This window comes from Pan troglodytes, chromosome 1 (assembly GCF_028858775.2).
Source record: "Pan troglodytes isolate AG18354 chromosome 1, NHGRI_mPanTro3-v2.0_pri, whole genome shotgun sequence".
Taxonomy (NCBI): Eukaryota; Metazoa; Chordata; class Mammalia; order Primates; family Hominidae; genus Pan; species Pan troglodytes.
The window spans coordinates 116649063-116667625 of record NC_072398.2 but is presented as its reverse complement, the minus strand read 5'-3'; the positions used below and the strand labels follow the sequence as shown (position 1 = coordinate 116667625).

The window sequence follows — 18563 nt, the reverse complement described above, 5'->3', positions numbered from 1 at the left end:
GAGAGGACCAGTGATTAAAGGGGAGATAGAGAGAAGAAAGTGGCTAAGGAGATGGAAGAATGAAGGAAGAACAGATGTAATTTAAAATGAAAAAGAGAAAGGAGAGACAGACCATTAAATCTGGGGATATGGGATAGTAGACTTCTACTTTGAGGCTGAATAGAAGGTATATTTTGGGGAAAGTTCACACTTGTTTTCTTTACTTGCCCAGGAACCCATGATGTGGCTTCATTGTGTGATTGGAAGGGTGAAATGCAGGGTTATGAATAACCAGAATGATCAACACACATATAGCCAGGTGTGTTCTACAGACCTTCAAGGAAACTGGCACTGAAGGTGGTGGCTGGATGCATTTTTGCTTCTCTCTCCCCTGCTCAGGGCCATTTGCTAAGGCATGCAAACCCTTCCAGATACTCCTCAAGGATTCTCCTGGGTTCTAGAGAGTCCCCTGCAAGGGACTGGGCAAGAAGGAGGTAATCCAAAGTAGCCGGGGCTCTCCCATAAATCGGGACCCCATGCTTCAGTGCTCTGCTGTACCACGGACAAGACCAGTTCAAGCTGTGTAATTGGGTGGAAAGATAAGGACTTTCAAGGCCAACTCCCTCATAGCAGGCCTAGTCACTAATCAGTGTGACTGTGCACAAGTTTCCTTGCTAATAAAATGGAAATAGTCACTCTACCTCATAGGTTTCTGATGAGTATTAAATGAGATAATATATGTCATATGTAGGTTATGTTGTACATGTGTGAAACATAGCAGAGCTTATTCATTCAGTCTTCATCTGCCCTCCCTGACCCTCCCACTACTCTGCCCACCTCCTAAACCCTGTTTCATCCTACTCTTCTAAATGAGAGATGGTGATACCTGGAAATGTAAAAGAAAGGAGAAAAGTATGTATTAACAGTAACCACACTTTTCTCCACTTTAAGCATTAAATCATTTATTACTCTTTTCATTGAACTCTGTGAAGAAATAGGAGATTTAAAAGAAAAGAAATCCCTTCTCATTTAAGAGGGGAAATGGAGCTATAGTAGTCGAAAGAGACCCTCAAGTTAAAAGAGATCCCAAATTGTTCAGAATCAGCCCACGAGATTTGGTAACAGCAAATCACCTTGTGTGTCCTCTGGCATATGATTAGGACAGAAAGCTTTTGGTTAGGCCACTGACTGCACAGGTTTTGATGGCACAGGAAGACAATAAGTTGGCTATTGTGTGAAAGGGAGGCAACAGGATCTGGGCTTGTGCCCTTGTCACCTTCTGTATGAAGCCAGGAGGATGGAGCTTGATAACATCGCCTAACAATACCCACATGCACATCTCTGTCATCCTTAAATCACTGAGTCTTGGACTTTAGGGTCTCCTTGTTCCAGTCCACAAGGGAACCAACCCACTCCACGGTTTTCTGCTCGGCTTCCTCCCAGCTGTAAATTGGCTTATATGCCAGATCTCGCTGAGCCTTCTTGTAAGAGAAGGTGACCATGCTGTTGGACAATGTCACTGTGTGGCAGTTGAAGGGAGGTCAATAGGTATAAATTGACCTGAGCAGGAAGCTCACTATTTCCAGCAGGAAGCCAATTCAGTACCTCAGGGCTAAAGGAAGCCTCCATCTGGAATCAAGGCAGAGGCCGAACTCTTTGCTCAAGGCGTAATTAAGGTTATCATAGCTTTGGTGAGGCATGTCATCTGAGATGTAGTAGAACTGTCCTCGGACACTTGGGACCTTCTTGGGGCCCCACAGGGCCTCAAGGCCAGAATGTGGGCCCAGCCCACATAGACTGGGTTGGTTGTGGAGAACTTTCCAACAGTTGACAGGATCGCATTGTTTTTCAAGGCCTTATTTATATTGTCAGTAAGAAATGGGCTTCCTTCCCCATAGATATGCATTGAGCTTAAGGCACAAGTGTACAACATGCCAGCATTTTTCAGAGTCCACACATTAGCCACCAGCACAGCCTTCTCAGCAAGCTTTTTGCTGTATGGATATGGAGCAGACCATGTGTTTTCCAGATGCTCTTGTTTGTGTCGATTCTGGAAAATCTCTTTGTAAGAGTTGGGCCAGGCTACCTGTATGCTGCTGGTATGGATGAAGACTAGCACACTAGCTTGGACACAGGCCTCCAACAGCTGTTGGGTACCTGCCCATGAAGAGCATGCTGTCAATGTCAGGAAATATCCCTAAGGGGGACCAACCACGTGAACAGATCCACGTGTCTCACTCCCCACTCCCAAGTTCAGTGGTTGTAATAGACTCGAGGTACATTCTTCAGTGGATCTGACTGAGATTGGGTCATGCTACAGCCATAGGAAAAACACAAAAATGAAAATCCTACTGGAAAGGCTAAGTGAGGTCTTAGTAAAGCACACCTCTCTATCTCCTGCGTCAGTCGAGAGACATCTAAACGATAAATTTATTACTCAGGCAGCTCCTGTCATCAGGAGGAAGTTGCAGAAACAGGCTCTGGGATCAGATAGTACATTAGAGGAGCTCCTGAAAGTGGCCATCTCGGTCTTTCCTCATAGAGACAGAAAAGCCCAGGAAAGAGAGAGGAGATACAGAAAAAAACCAAAAGCTTTACTGGCCTTGGTGCAAGCCCACAAACCCCAGAATTCCTGGGGTGCATCTGTTAACTGCTAAAGATATGCCAAGAACAGTTATGTCTCTTCTAAAGTTTAACCAGTCCAGGGTGAAACAGCTCATACAATTTTGTTAGTATATTTTACTTCTTGTCTCTGTAATCTTTGGCACTAAATTCTTTCCTTGTATAATACACATGTTTAATTCTGTGCCTGTTAAAAAGCCCCAAGATTCTAGCAGACACACACAAGCTGCTGGATGTCAAGAGGAGCAGATCAGGGGAAGAAGACAGAAGCAGCTAGATGTTGAGGGAAGCACATCAGTGAAGAAACACAGGGCAGCTGGATGTTGAGAGGGATGCACTGACCAGCAGAAGGATGCAGAGTTTGGCCAAGCAGTTAGGGAAGTGTCAGGCCACTGAGCAGCACACTCCAGGGGAAAACCATTCTTTTCTGGCTTCCTCCATCTGCTGAGAGCTACCTCCACTCAATAAAAGCTTGCACTCATTCTCCAAGCTCAGGTGTGATTCAATTTTTCTGGTACACTAAGAGAAGAACCCAGGATATAGAAAGCCCTCCGTCCTTGTGGCAAGCTGGACGGTCTAAGGTCTAATTGAGCTGGTTAACACAAGCTGCCTATAGACGGCAAAACTAAAAGAGCAAAACTAAAAGAGCACCATGTAACACATGCCCACTGGGGCTTCAAGAGCTGTGAACATTTGCCCCTAGATGCTGCTTTGGAGTTGGAGCCCTCCAGCCTGCTCATCTGTATGCTCCCCTAGTGGTCTGAGCAGGGGCACTGAAGGAGGGAGCCACACCCCCATCACACGCACTGTGAAGGGGACAAGGGATTTTTCCCATTTCATTCTCATCAGTGTACAACAAGATTTAAAATGATGACTATAGTGGCACTTGGAAGGTTTGATTCTGGCCCACAGAGGCAAGGGGTGGCTGGATATCAAGAGTCTGAAGTCGGAGTTTAGCTGAATTTGATTGGAGCCACAGTAGAAAGAGCATCCACAGCCTTTGGAGTCACACAGGGGTGAGTTTAAAGTCTCATTCTCCTACTTACTTACTTACCTGGGGGGCCTTGGACAAGTTACTTGCCATCTCTCAGCCCTAGTCTTCTCATGTAAAAAACTGAAGGTAGCAGCTTTGAACTCCCCCAGTTGGTAGTGATTAGCAAAGACACTTGGCCCAGAGCATAGCAGGTGTTCAGTGGAGGGACTTCTCTTCCTTCATTGTTTATCTTTCTGATCCTTGTTTGCTCCACCTTGCTCCATCTCCTCCTCAGGCTACTGTACCTTTCACGTTGAAGTTCAAGATAGACTCTCTGTGAGTGACACCGAAGATGTCAATGATAGAGGCGGTGTGGATGACTACCGAGATGTCCTGGCAGGCTCTCTTCAGGCATGACTGATCCAGAATGTCTCCTTCTAGCACTGTCAGCTTGGTCTTGTTCTGGAGCTCTGCAAGAACACAGGTCAGGTCATTGGAAGGGTTTCCGAATCTGGCTTGGAAGTTTCCTGATAAAGATGATGTTACATAGGTGTTCGAGGATGGTTAGAGTTGGGTTGTTAGAGTGGAGGGTGTACATTCCATGGAAGGAACAATTAAACAAAGGCACAGAAGTCAGCACGTTTAGCAATTTTTTGGGAAAGAGCAAACATCTGTTTCTACCCCATCTCATTTCAGAAAAGTAATCTGAGCAATGAGCTGTCAGGTGTGCCTGGAATATAAGCACTGCTAGGGTCATGGGAGACTCACCAAAATTTTTAAGGAGAGTAGGGTGATTGTGGAGAGTTGGGTATAAGAGGGAAAAGTCTGAATTTAATTCTGTAGGTAATGCAGAATTGTGATTTTCGGTCTCCAGCACCATGTCACAGAAAACCCCTTATTTATATTTGGAACAAGTAGAGAAACAGGCCAGGGGTGGTGGCTCACACCTGTGATTTGGGAGACGGAGGCAGGCGGATCGCTTGCATCCAGGAGGTTGAGACCAGCCTGGACAACCTGGTGAAACCCCGTCTCTACCAAAAATACAAAAATTAGCCAGACATAGTGGTGAATGCCTATACTCCCAGCTAATAAGAAGCCTGAGGTAGGAGGATGGATGGGTCCCAGGAGGTGAAGGTGGCAGTGAGCAGAGATCATGCCTCTGGACTCCAGCCTGCGTGGCACAGCAAAATCCTGTTTCAAAAAGAAAAAGAAAAACAGAAGCAGAATTGTAGTGTAGGAAGTTAACCTTGCCTCAAGGATATAAAATGGACTGGTATAGGGGATATGAGAAAGCCAGGGGATCAAGAGATTAATCAGAATGTCTGTGCCAAAGTTTAGATGAGGACTGGAAGCAGGGTCCCACAGTGGAAGCAGAGGAGGGGAGAGATACACCAGGTTGGAATTTCAGACCTCACCTTGAAGGTCCTGGTACCTGTTGGATCTTGGCTGAGAGGAAAAGGAGAAGATAAAATCACCCCTATGGTTTCCTGCTTGAGCAACTGGGAGGAGAGTGGAGCCATTACTAGGGAATTGCAGAAGAGTTTAAATAATGAATTTTTTTGAAAATTCTTATTGGATATTATCGAAAGCAAGTACAAATGCTGAAAATGAGTCAGTCACCAATGAACTAACATCCAGCTGTGTAGCCCAGGGCAGCAGTTACAACATCAATGTCTTCAGGCTCCTCTGAAATCCACAAGTAGTGATGCTGCCAGTAAAGTTGTCACCTGGAATTAGCCCACAAAATGAACACCATGCTACATGGAGCTCAGATAAATACTTTACACTCATTTGTGCTTTATAATCTGCACATGGCTCACAGCTTGCTTATTTCCTTTTACAGCTGTCTCATGAGGTAGGTATTCTGAAACCCATTTTATTGGTGAAGAAACTGGGGCTCAGAGAGGTTAAAGAGATTAAAGGTCATGTTTCTAGTGAAGGCTCAAAGTTGCCCACCCCACCTCCAAGTCTTGTACCCTGTACACCAGGTGCAGGAATAGCTGTTTAGAATCAACTTTTCTGAGAAAGAGTAAGAATAAGTCAGTTTAACTGAAATTGGCAACAAAGGCCAAAGAACAGTGAGAGTAAAATTCAGAGTGAAAAATTCAAAGCTGGAGAAATTCCTTCCTGGGATACAGGTGGGATCATTTGCTCTCCTGATGCCTCTGCCTTGTTTTGTCTACTCCCAGCCCCTTCCCACTGTCAGGCAACTCCAAGGAGGCTCTGCAATGGGGGAGGCAGGGAAGAGGCTGCTGGGGAGGAGGTGGGTGACAGCCTGAGAGTGGAATTTTCTCTGGTTGTATTTCCACCTCTGTACTTCCTGCTCCCTTCGTCTGCTTCCCATTTGCTGCCAACTTCAGACTGGCTCAAAGGAATTGCTATTTCAAAGCTGAAGAAGTCTAAAGCCAAGAGAAAATGACTCTTCCGCAGTGAGTTCACAGGGAACTAGAGACACCAGGAAAGGGGACTTTGTGGATGGAGCCATTGCTCCCTCCTTCCTCAAGCTGCTAGATGAACTACTGCTTAAGAGCACAGATGCTGCACTAGACCACATGGGTTCAAATCCAGCTTTGCCATATTCTAACTGTGGAACATTGGACAAGTTCATTAATCTCTCTCTGACTGTTTCCTCATCTGTAAGAAAGGAGGCTAATAACATTAACAATCTCATAGGGCTGTTATGAGCAGCAAATGAGTGGGCACAGGCAAACCATGTAGCACAGTGCCTGGCACAGAAAAAACACTAAAAGGATTCTGTTTTTATCTTCATACAGTCTTTTGCCCATCCATTATACCCTTGCATTTTCACCACAGGGGAATTGTTCCTCTAGGCTAAGCATTGCTTTTTCTTTGTATTACGTGTTAGAGTACAAATATTGGTGAGACATAATGATTACAATCATTTAAAATTCATGAAGTGTTAATATTTGTTTATCAAAGACACCATTAGAACAGAGGGTGGAGGAAATCAGAAGAGGTCAGAGAAGAGTGAAAGAAGAGTAGAGTGCTGGGTGTGGTCCCTGAGTGCTGTCAAGTGGGGACTCTTCTGTGGGCAGCACATGACCCTCTGCACAGTCAGAGCCCACATGTAGACACACAGTCCTCCCAATCCCATGGGATGGGGAGGAGGACAGGGAATTGGACACACAGGGAGGCAAAAGGAGAGACTGAAGACCCATTTTGCCAAGTGTCAGCCCCAGGGCCAAGTGAAGCCTCTGGATGAAGCTTTGGTCTGAGCTCTGCTACACATTAATCAGATGGCCTTGGCAAATCGCTTTGTTTCTGGACCTTGATGCGTTCATTGTCCACTTGGATGTCACCCCTTTTCTACCCCCTTCCTCATAGTGTTATTTGCACAAGGAGTTGCTACAACAAATTCTGCAATTGCAGGGTGGGGGTGGGGGGGGGCGGGTATTGAGCAACAGAGACAAATGGTTTTTAAAAAAAAGCCATATGTGAGAAATGAAAATGAGGAATGCCTGGCCTTATACTGCCTCTTACTCTGTCTCTGCTCTGTGCTGTGTGCTTGTGCACACTGTCTCCCTCTCACTGATGCTCTCTCTCTCACTCTTTCTCATTCATTCTCCATCTTTCTCATTTTCTCTCTCTGATTTTTCTCTCCCCTTCATTTTCTCTCTCTTTCTCACTCTCTGACATGCACACACAGGCACATATGCACACACACACACACACACACTTAAACACTCATCTTTACCTCCGCTTCCTTTTATTTTACCTCCACTAAAGATGCTGAGGATGCTATGAAACAAAACAAAGCTTGGGGCAGTCTAGACAGGCAGGGACCCACTGGTGAGGTCTCCAGGTAAATGCTGTCCTTTGTGAATGTTGTAAAGCAATTGCCAAGACAAAAAGCTTCAGAGCATAAAAGAGTTGTAGACAAGAATGAGAACTGATGTGGGATTTTCTAGATGAAAAGGGGCCTGGAGGCTGAGGTGGCTGCCTCTCAAGTTCTGGGTCAGGGCCAGAATCCAGTCTCTTGACAGCCTGTCCAGTATCTTTCACACTATGCCATTTTATACTATTTAATTTTCTTTTTTGATGACTTTGGATGTGGGATTGGCTTAGGTTTGGCTACAACTTGCCATAACTTGCCAGAAAAGCTCCACCTTCCCACACCCATGCAAGGTTTAAAATGTAGCCACACACCCATGACTCAAGTTTACTTACTAGAAAATTTCTCCCTCAATCCTGATCTGAAGGCCTTGTCCAAGGCCCTGATCTCCTTTAGCTCCTTCTCCTTCACCAAGAGGTTGACGATCCTCTGACCCGGAAACCCTCCTGCTCCTGTCACAAGGCAGCTCCAGCCCATCATGGCCAATCCAAGATTGCAGGAAACACTCGCCAGGAAATAGAAGATCCTGGGGAGCAGATCTTATTCTAGGGTGACCATGGAGAGGACTAAAAACAGAGGTAAAGTGGTTATAGACTTGCACAGATGCCTTATTTTCCTCCACCACATTGTTTGCAAAAATTCCATGTCCCCACCACTGCCAAGAGTAGCTGAAAGAAAATGAAAAAGCTTTCACCATTAATTAAATGGTTAAAAGGCTGGACAGAAAAGTCGAGGTGCTGGCCACTTCATTCCCTAAGGCAGCCCTGGAGCTTTATGCTCTGTGGCTCCTAGCTTGTCCCTTATCACTCTGAACTCATGCCACATACTCATTGCTCCCATCTCCTCCAGCATCCCTTTTCTCAGAAGAATAGTGACCTTTAGGTTATATCTCTAATTCTTCCCAGGAACATGAAGAGAAATCCAATCCTAAGGCCACTCTTCGAAAAAGATTAAGTGGTAAAATGTGTGGTAAAGAGTCTGTGGAAAAGAGTGTGGTAAAGAGTCTTAGGTTTAGCCTTAACAGGACGCTGGTCAGTTCATACCAGCTGTCTGGGATCTGCAATCTGTGAAGTTAAACTAGACTGGGAGATATCTCCAAGTGCAATGTGAACTTTGCCTTTGTACAGTAAATATGTTTGGAGGGGAATCCACATTAGCCCATTATTTCCTGTCTAAGTGTCATTTGAAATGTTGCTGTTATCTTGTAAAGTTTAGAAATTTTCAATGGTGACAGCTCCAATCACTTAGTTATATGTGAGGTGACTTTCTTTCCTACTGAATATATCCAAGACCTCAATTGCAACTTTCCCCTGAAGAGCTCTGGGTTACTAGATGAAGAACATCATTGAAGGAAAGGTATCTATTGATAACTGCTTAATAATATGGCCCGTACCACAAGAGTGGAGATTGTAGTTGTTTGCCCCAATGACTCTTGTCATAGATGTTTGAACTTATGCCATATTTTTGGCTGCAAAACCATTTTCAGCAAATTCCTGAACTGAACATGCTGTGAGTGCTTCTGAAGCCTATGCATTAGAACTGCCCAAATTTACCCACCGTAAGCTCCTGAGACACTTTCTTTACTTAAAAAAATGTAATTTGTATTCATTAAACTGCCCAGATCTCAAGTGTTCAGTCCAGTGAAACTTGACAGTTATGTATGCCCGTGTAAGTACCACCCAAAAAAACAGAGGCCATTTTCTTCTTGAAAAGAAGTTCTTAGTTAATTCCTTGCACTGTACCCAACCTACTTGGTAGGCAACTACTTTCTGTTTTTATTCTCATAGAATTCTTATTTTATTCCCATATTTTCCTAACTTTTTATTTTAAGATTTCTGTGGTTCTGGATACATATTTAAATATAAAATCATTCTGAAATGAAGTTTTGTTCATGGAGTATAGAAAAATTGACCATTAATTGTCTCTATTGTTTGTTCATTTTTTATTTCATGATTTTCTTTATTATTGGCTTACATTTATTAATTTTGGGTTTATTTTACAGTTATTTTTCAGTATTCTTATGATGAAAATATAGATAATTGACTTTACTCCTTTGTTCATTTCCACTATAGGCATTTAAAGTTGTAAATTTCTCTCTAAGCACTATGTCAGCTGTAGCCAACATTTTGATGCATTATCATCACTCAGTTACTGATGTTTTAAATTGTTTCTTGTGAGTTCATCTACGACCAAAGTGTAATTCAGATTATGTTGCTTGTTTTCTAAGACTGGGGGCTTTCCAGATATCTTTTTTTTTTTTTTTTTTTTTTTTTTTTTTTTGAGACGGAGTTTCGCTCTGTCGCCCAGGCTGGAGTGCCGTGGCAAGACCTCAGCTCACTGCAAGCTCCGCCTCCCGGGTTCATGCCATTCTCCTGCCTCAGCCTCCAGAGTAGCTGGGACTACAGGCGCCCGCCATCACGCCCGGCTAATTTTTCTATTTTTAGTAGAGATGGAGTTTCACCGTGTTAGCCAGGATGGTCTTGATCTCCTGACCTTGTGATCCGCCCACCTCGGCCTCCCAAAGTGCTGGGATTACAGGTGTGAGCCATCTATATATCTTATTGTTACAGATTTCTAATTAAATACTATTGTGGCCATAGCATATTCTCCACATGATTCTGATCCTTGGATATATATTGAGACTTATTTTATGGTGCAGCAAATAGTCTATGTTGGTGAAAATGCCATAAGCATGTGAAAAGAATGCTTTTTGCTGTTGCTGGAAATAATACTCTACAAATGATTTGGTTTGAAACCCCACTCTGGGTCTTGCCCTCCTCCCATGTTGTAGACATTCATCTGCTACTTGGGGTCTGACTACCAATGCTTCAAACCCACTTGCCTAGGAAAGGTTGGCCCTGTGCTGGAAGATGTAGCAGCTGGTTCTCTGAAACTATCGGAATTAGCTACAGGCCCTGGGTCTTGCTGAGACTTGTGGAGCACTATCTGAAACCACTCAGGTGCATCGCATGCCTTTGTCTGCTGTATCAGATGCTGGAGTGTACCTTATAGATACCCCATCACCTTCAGGTTGGGGCCGGACATTCCCTCAGCTGTTGAGAGTTCTAGAGGCTGATAGATTTCAGCCAGTGTCTCTTGGAATCTCTGAGTGGAAGCAATAAATATAAGCCCTAAAGAAAGTGAGAAATTAAACAAAGGGCAAGACAGATGGGGCCCACACTACTAAACTTTTTTGTTTTTAAACAGCTTTACTGAGGTATAATTAACATATCATAACATTCACCTTTTTTAAGTGTACAGTTCAATTATTTTTAGTAAAATTTTAGACATGTGTGACCATTACCACGATCCTGTTTTGCAACATTTCTATCATTCCTAAAAAATCCCTCATGCTTATCAGTTGCCACCTTTTATTCCCACTCCCCAACTCAAGGCAACCCTTAATTGACTTTCTGACTCTACAGATTTGCCTTTTCTGGACACCATATAAATAGAATCATGCAATATGTGGTCTTTTTTTATCTGTCTTCTTTCACCTAACTTAATATACTTTTGTGTTTTATCTATGTTGTAGCACATATCAATATTTCATTCCTTTTAGGTGTCAAATCCTATTAAATTGTTTTGATAGTTCCCATTTGTTTGTTCATTCATCTGTTGATAGATATTTGATGTGTTTCCACTTTATGGACTGTTATGGATAAAGCTGCTATGAATATTCATTCACATTCATGTGTTGTGTGGACATAGGTTTTTATTTCTTTTGGGTAAACAGCTAGGAGTGAAAGTGCTAGGTCATATGGTAAATGTATCTTCAAAGTTTTTAAGAAACTGCCAAACTGGTTTTCAACATGGCTGCATGTCCCATCGACAATGCATGAGTAGTTTGATTTTTCCACATCATTGTTTTTTCACTTCCTCCAGTTGCTTCTGTCCTTTTTTATTATAGCATTCTAGTGGGTAAGAAGTAGTGTCTCATTGTAGTTTCAATTTGCATTTCCCTGCTCACTAATGATGCCGACTATCTTTTCATGTACTTTATTGGCTATTCCTACACCTTTTTGGTGAAATGGCTATTTAAATATTTTGCCCATTTATAAAATTAGGTTATTTATCTTTTCGTTGTTCAGTTGCAAGTGTGTTTTATATCCTGGATATAAGTCCTTTATCAAACATAGAATTTGATATTTTTTCTCAGTCTGTGGCTTATCTTTTCATTTTCTTATTGTTGTCTTTAAGTGCAAACATTTTTAGTTTTGATCATGTTTCATTTTTCAACTTTTTTTTAACCAGGAAAAGTTGAGTTTTTGTCTAATTCAGGATCATGAATACGCTAACCTATGTTTTCTTCTAAGAGGTGTATAATTTAGCCTTTACATTTAAGCCTATAATTTATTATGAGGGAATTTTTGCCTATGTCTGTGTTAATGGCCTGGATTCATATGGCCAATTGATTTTGACAATAGGAAATCCAATGGGGGAAAGCATAGTCTTTTAACCAAGTGATAATTAGACAACTGAATTGTCCACATGCTCAGGGAATGTCAGCCTGCTGTATCAAGTGATGCTCATCTGAGTCACCACCTATTGGCATCTGAGCATGTGAAGAATTTCTCAGTGTGATAATTATGGGTTAAATAATATGCTGTAGCTTTCTGCTTCTCCCATTTGACAGACAGCATCATCTTCTCGTGCAGAGCCAGCCACATCCCTGAGGCACCATGGTGAAAACGAAGGCCTAAGTCAATGGATTTGGCTTTATTGGATGCTGGGTCACCAGGGCTACTTATAACTCTGATAAAGTGAATATTCTCACCATCAATCACCCCTTCATAGAGCTCAACTACATGGTCTACATGTTCCAGTATGAGTCCACCTATGACAAATTCCATGGCACCATCAAGGCTGAGAACAAGAAGCTTGTCATCAGTGGAAATCCCACCACCATCATCCAAAAGCTAGATCCCACCAAAATCAAATAGGGTGATTCTGGAACTGAGTACATCATAGAGTCCACTGGTGTCTTCACTACCATGGAAAAGGCTGGAGATCTCTTGCAAGGTTGAGCTAAAAGGGTCATCATTTCTGCCCTCTCTGCTGATACCCCCATGTTTATAATGGGTATGAACCATGAGAAGTATGAAAACAGCCTCAAGAACATCAGCAATGCCTCCTGTACCACCAACTGTATAGCACCTCTAGCCAAGATGACTCATGACAACTTTGGAATAGTGGAATGACCCATGGCCACAGTCAGCGCTATCACTGCTACCCAGAAGACTGTGAATGCCCCTTCGTGAAACTGTGGCATCATGGCCGCAGAGATCTCATCTTTGCATCTACTGGCACCATCAAGGCTGTGGGCAATGAGATCCATGGGCTGAACTGGAAGCTCACTGGCATGGCCTTCCATGTACCCACCACCAATATGTTGGTCATGGACCTAACCTGCCATCTGGAAAAACCTGCCAAATATAACATCAAGAAGGTGGTGAAGCAGACATCAGAGGATCCCCTCAAGGGCATCCTGTGCTACACTGAGCACTAGGTTGTCTACTTCAGCTTAACCATTGACACCCACTCTTCCACCTTTGATCCTGGGGCTGTCATTGCCCTCACTGACCACTTTCTCAAGCTCATTTTCTGGTATGACAATGAATTTGGTCATAGCAACAGAGTGGTGAACCTCATGGCCCACACGGCCTCCAAGGAGTAAGACCTCTGGACCATCAGCCCCAGTGAGAGCATGAGAGGAAAAGAGAGGCCCTCAGGTGCTGGGGAGTCTCTGCCACACTCAGTCCCCCACCACACTGAGAATCTCCCCTCCTCACAGTTTCCATGCAGAACCCCTGAAGAGGGAGGGGCCTAGGGAACCCCACCTTGTCCTGTACCATCAATAAAGTCCCCTGTCTGTGCTAGGCCAAAAAAAAAATGCTATATTAGGAAAACTCACAAAGATTACTGATCAGAAAAAGAATAGACAGCATGATTTCTCTATCCTCTTTTTTATGCTAACGCATAAATGGTCAAGAAATGATGGGCTCACAACGGCAATCTGCATTCCAATGTAGGAACACTAGTCTCCCTTATTATAATTTTTTTTTTTGTCATGTAAGCAGAAGGACACAACTTTAACAATGGAGGAACACACAGGCTGTTGGTGTGAAACAGTCTGGATTTAGGTGCCAACTGTTCACAAGATGGTGAAACTCAACTGCCCAGCACCTAGAGTCCTTGGGCCTCATGCAAAGAGTTTTCCTTTTCTTAGGGGATAAAGACACCCATTGTACAGGGAGCTATAGTAGGCACAGCCCCTCATGTTGGGAAAAGGAAATCCCTCTTCTAGGCCAGCTTATTAAATTTCTGGGTTACTTTAGGATAATTACACCCCTTGTGCTATAGTCCTAGAGAGGTCAATTTGGACATGAGTAGCATAGAATAATTTTTAAAGGCACAGGACTAGATGAAATAAATTAGGGTAAGAATATTCATGGATAAAAGGGAAAGTTCCTGGACTGAATCCTGGAATAGATATATCAATATTTAGAGGTTGAACAGAGAAGGAGGGACCAGCTAAATGTACTGAGTAGGAGTTGGTAGCAGGCAAGAGGAAAATTAGGAGATGGCCTTGTAAAAGTCAAGCAAAGAAAGTGTTTCAAGAAGAGTGTGGACCACTATGTTGGATGCTGCTGATGCATCAAATGCAATAGTAAAATAATTGATTATTGATTTTGACAACATTGTAAGTAATTTGGTAAGAGAAATTTCCAGGAGCTGTTGGGTTGAAAGTTCAATTGGAAAGTCCAACACACAATTCATCTGTGTGTTGAGGAATAGAAGAAAAATGTGAAGACAGTGACTTAATGAACACCTGTTCAAGAATTAGTGTCATGAAGATCTCAGTAAAAAGGTGTTACAGCCAGTGGAGTCAAGAGTTTGTTTTTGTTGTCTTAAAACTGGAGTGCTGCCTTTATGAATCCTCAGCACCTTGTACCGAGCAAATGTTCAAACATTTTTGAGTGTTTGACTCAATAAAGCATCTGTGTCTCATACACCTTTTTATTACCATAAGAATTTTCACAACATCTGACACGTAATAGAAACTTAATAAATGTTTACTGAATAAATGAAAGGAAGGATGAGTGAACAATCAAGGACTCTAGAATGTCTTAGTGCTTTTGAAACTTAGTGCTTATGAACTAATACATAAAAAGAAATAGAAGAGAACAGTGACCACAAAAATGAAAAAAGTAGAAAGTTTTCCATACTAATGTGAGGCTGGGACCAATGAACAGGCCAAAGCTGTTTGCCAAGGAGAAGCAATTTTCCTCCCAGCTAAAACATGGATATGATTAGGGTCCCAGGTATTTGAAGGGTACTTGAAGAGCCAGTTTTCAGAAGTAGGGAAAAATGGGCCATCTCCTCCACCATACAGGAGAACTGGGGGCAGAGCTTTTGGTTTATATGAGCTCAACTTGGCTATCTTTCCCAGCAAGGCCTTTGGAGTGAGGAAGAAGAAGTCTTTGGCAAAATCTCTTTTCCATCTCCTACTTAATTCTCTGTTTGTCAGTTATTCTGGGAAGGTCACATAGCTGCCATTTAACCAGGTGCTCCAGAGGCTGACAATGATGGTATGGTAGCCAGCCTCTAAGGTGACTCCAGTGGTTCTACTTCTTCATATTCATTCCCTTGTGTGTGGGCTGAACCTAGTAACTTGCTTTTAATCAATATGATAAGACAAAAATGATGGGATGTTACTTCCATGATTAGGTTAGAAAAGATCGTTACTTCCATCTTGATTTTACATTTCCTCTTTCTCACTGGGCTGGATGAAGCAAGCTGCCATGCTGGAGAGGACAATATAGCGATGAACTGAGGGCAGCCAACAGTCAAAGGGGAGCTGAGGCTCTCGGTCCAATAAGCTTCGAGGAAGTGAGTCTTCCAACAATTATGTAAGTGAGCTTGAAAGTAGCTATTTTCCTAGTTGAGTCTTCTGATGAAATTGGAACTTTGTGCCAATCCCAGAGTTCTTGGAACTCCAATGTTTAAGAAAAAAAAAATGCCAGGTGCAGTGGCTCACACCTGTTAATTCCAGCACTTTGGGAGGCCATGGAGAGTGGATCACCTGAGGCCAGGAGTGTGAGACCCACGTGGCCAACATGGTGAAACCCCATCTCTACTAAAAATACAAAAAAATTAGCTGGGCATGGTGGCATGTGCCTGTAATCCCAGCTTAATGGGAGACTGAGGCAGGATAATTGCTAGAACCCAGGAGGTGGAGGTTGCGGTGAGCCAAAGGTTGCGGTGAGCCGAGATCATGCCACTGCACTCCAGCCTAGGTGACAGAGGGAGACTCCATCTCAAAAGAAAAAAAAAAAAAGAAAGAAAGAAAGAAAGAAAAAAGAAAAAAAAGGTAGACTGTCATACTTTCAACAAGCTACCTTCTTTCCTTGGGGACTTCTCTTGCATTACAAAGAACATTCACCCTTAGTTAAACTCAGTTTGAAAACTACAAGTGGTTTAGCAAATATTAGATACAGTGAAGTTTCTATGTGTTGGTGAAGATGTGGGGAGACAGGCATGTTATTTGTGGAAGTGTAAGTTTATGCAAATTTCTGGTGAGTATTTGACAAAATATTTTAAACTTTCACACACTTTACCCAGCAAGTCCACTCCAGATATTTATTTTAAGGAAAAATCAGTTGAGATCAGACCAAGAGGTCATATGGGACATCTCCTTGCACATAGAAAGCTCTACATATGAGCTCTAATATATTAATTGAGTCATTTACTATATATGGCACTTTACATATATTTTCTCATTTAATTTTTAAAATAGACTTTATTTTCTATAACAGTTTTAGCTTCACAACAAAATTGAGGGAAAGTGCACAGAGTTCTCATATACTCTCATTCCCACACATACACAGACTCCGCCACGATCAACATCCTGCACCAGAATGGTACATTTTGTACAATCAATTGATTTGCATTGAGACAACTTTATCACTCAAAGTCCACAGTTTACTCTTGGCCTTGCACATTCTCTGAGTTTTTACAAATGTATACTGACATGTAAACACCATTTTAGTATCATCTGCCCTAAAAATCCTCTGTGCTCTGCCTATTCATCCCTCTATGCATCTTGACTAGTACAGCCATTGACTTTTTACTGTCTCCAAGGTTTTGCCTTTTCCAGAATGTCATATATTTGGAATCGCACTGCATGTAGCCTGTTCATTTTGGTTTCTTGCATCTAGTAATATACGTTTATGCTTCCTCCGTGTCTTTTTAAGGCTTGATATCTCTTATTTTTTTACCACTTAATAATATTCCACTATCCATTGAACTACTGAAGGGTGATTTGACTGCCTCCAAGTTTCAATAATCATGAACAAAGCTGCTGTAAAGATCTAACCTAAAAATATGTTTTTGTGTGGACATAGTTTCTTATTTATTTGTGTAAATGCAATAGAGCATAATTGCTGGATAATGCATTAAGAATATGTATAGCTTTATAAGAAACCGCCAAACTGCCTTACAAACTCTACCATTTTGCATCCCCACCAGCAATGGATGAGCATTCCTGATGCTCCACATTCTTGCTAGCATTTGATGTTGTCAGTGTTATGGATTTTCACCATTCTAATAGATGTGCAGGGGTATTTTTGTTTTAGTTTGCAATTCTCTAATGACATATGATATTTAGTATCTTTTCATATGCTTTTTTTGTAATCTATGTATCTTCTTTGGCAAGTGTCTGTTCAGGTCTTTTGCCTGTTCAGGTCTTTGTCTTTTGCCTTTCTATCAGATTGCATTCCAAATGTAAGACATTTTCAGAATTGAAGAGATTCCTTCTGAGATTTTTATATGCATCTCTTCAGTTTACTGTGGGTATTCCTTTTCCCATGTTTCTGAGCAATGGAGAACAGCTTTTTGGTATTATCTTGATAATATTCTTGCTCATTTCCCTTGGAATTTTTGATCTAGCCCTCTGAGCCCAGTTGCAACCTAAAAAATTATACCCATGTGTGTCCAGGAGCACAGTTATCACCAGGTAGATGTATACAAAGAGAGCTTCTACTACATTTTCTTGTAAAGTAAGCTAATGTCATTGTCTGTATGCCACATTGTTTTAATACCATATGCTCATGTGATTTGTTTCACTCTTACCACAAACCAATCTCTAATGACTCTCCTAAGTCCTCAGCTTGTGATTTCATGGTTGAAGAGATGACCTTAAGTGGGCCACTACACCTGCATTGAAGTCCTTGTAATAAAAGAAACTTGGGGAAATTTTGCAACGTGATCACTAACAAGCAGGAAAGCATGAAAAAAAACTGATTTGCAAGATTCTGACTGGGTGTTTGGAGGGGTGGACATTATCGTACTTATGTTTTCTCTGATTTCAAGTCTTATCTTCAAGGCTTTTTTATTTGTTTACTTAACCACAAAGAACAATTTAATACTGAAATGTTCTTATCTTTTTCTAATGTGAGGAGAATCATGAGACCACAGTTATGAACTTAACACAAATGGAAGGAGGCTAACTAAGAAAGATGGTATCTGACAAAGAGTTCTATGATTTAGAAGGGAAATTCCAAAGAGTAAAGTTCTAGAAATGGCACCAAGTCCCACTGTCCATGAGGGTGATTCCTGATGGATGACAGGGGTATTAGGGTTGGGGAACAGGCCAGAGGAGAGCAAAGTCAGCCTAGGTTTGGTCATTTACTGTGGGACGTGGCTGGTGGGACAGCTCTTCATGAGTCTGCCCACAGTCTGAGGCTGTGTTCTTGGGGACTGCTGGGTAAGAGAAGATTTCTTAGACTTTAATCTCTGCCATTCATTTAGCTCTGTAGTAATTTATTGAGAAAGCCTCCATCTATCTACTAAAACTATCCAATATGACCAAAATAAACATATCTCCTTTCTCATTTACTGGTGAAGAACTGGACTTGTCAATATTAATTTGCTTCCAGGGTCCCTGAATCTCTTATTTGAAAACTCTGCTACTTTTCTTGGAAGTCAGTGCATTGCACAGAATAGACATTAGCCAATGTGCCATAAAATCCTGTAACATTGTATGTCATGACAAAGAATATTTTAGGCTTTTCTTTGCTCCTCTGTTCTTTCTTGTTCTGCTCTTTCTGGCCTTGGCTCTGTGACTCAAAGTAA

General features: G+C 42.1%; 2 pseudogenes; one reads left to right on the top strand and one right to left on the bottom strand.

Annotated features, from left to right (window-relative positions):
• Positions 1-1334: 1334 nt before the first annotated feature.
• Positions 1335-7921, bottom strand: LOC469444 (3 beta-hydroxysteroid dehydrogenase/Delta 5-->4-isomerase type 1-like; annotated as a pseudogene).
• A 4105-nt stretch (positions 7922-12026) lies between these two features.
• Positions 12027-13204, top strand: LOC134808843 (glyceraldehyde-3-phosphate dehydrogenase-like; annotated as a pseudogene).
• Positions 13205-18563: the final 5359 nt, after the last annotated feature.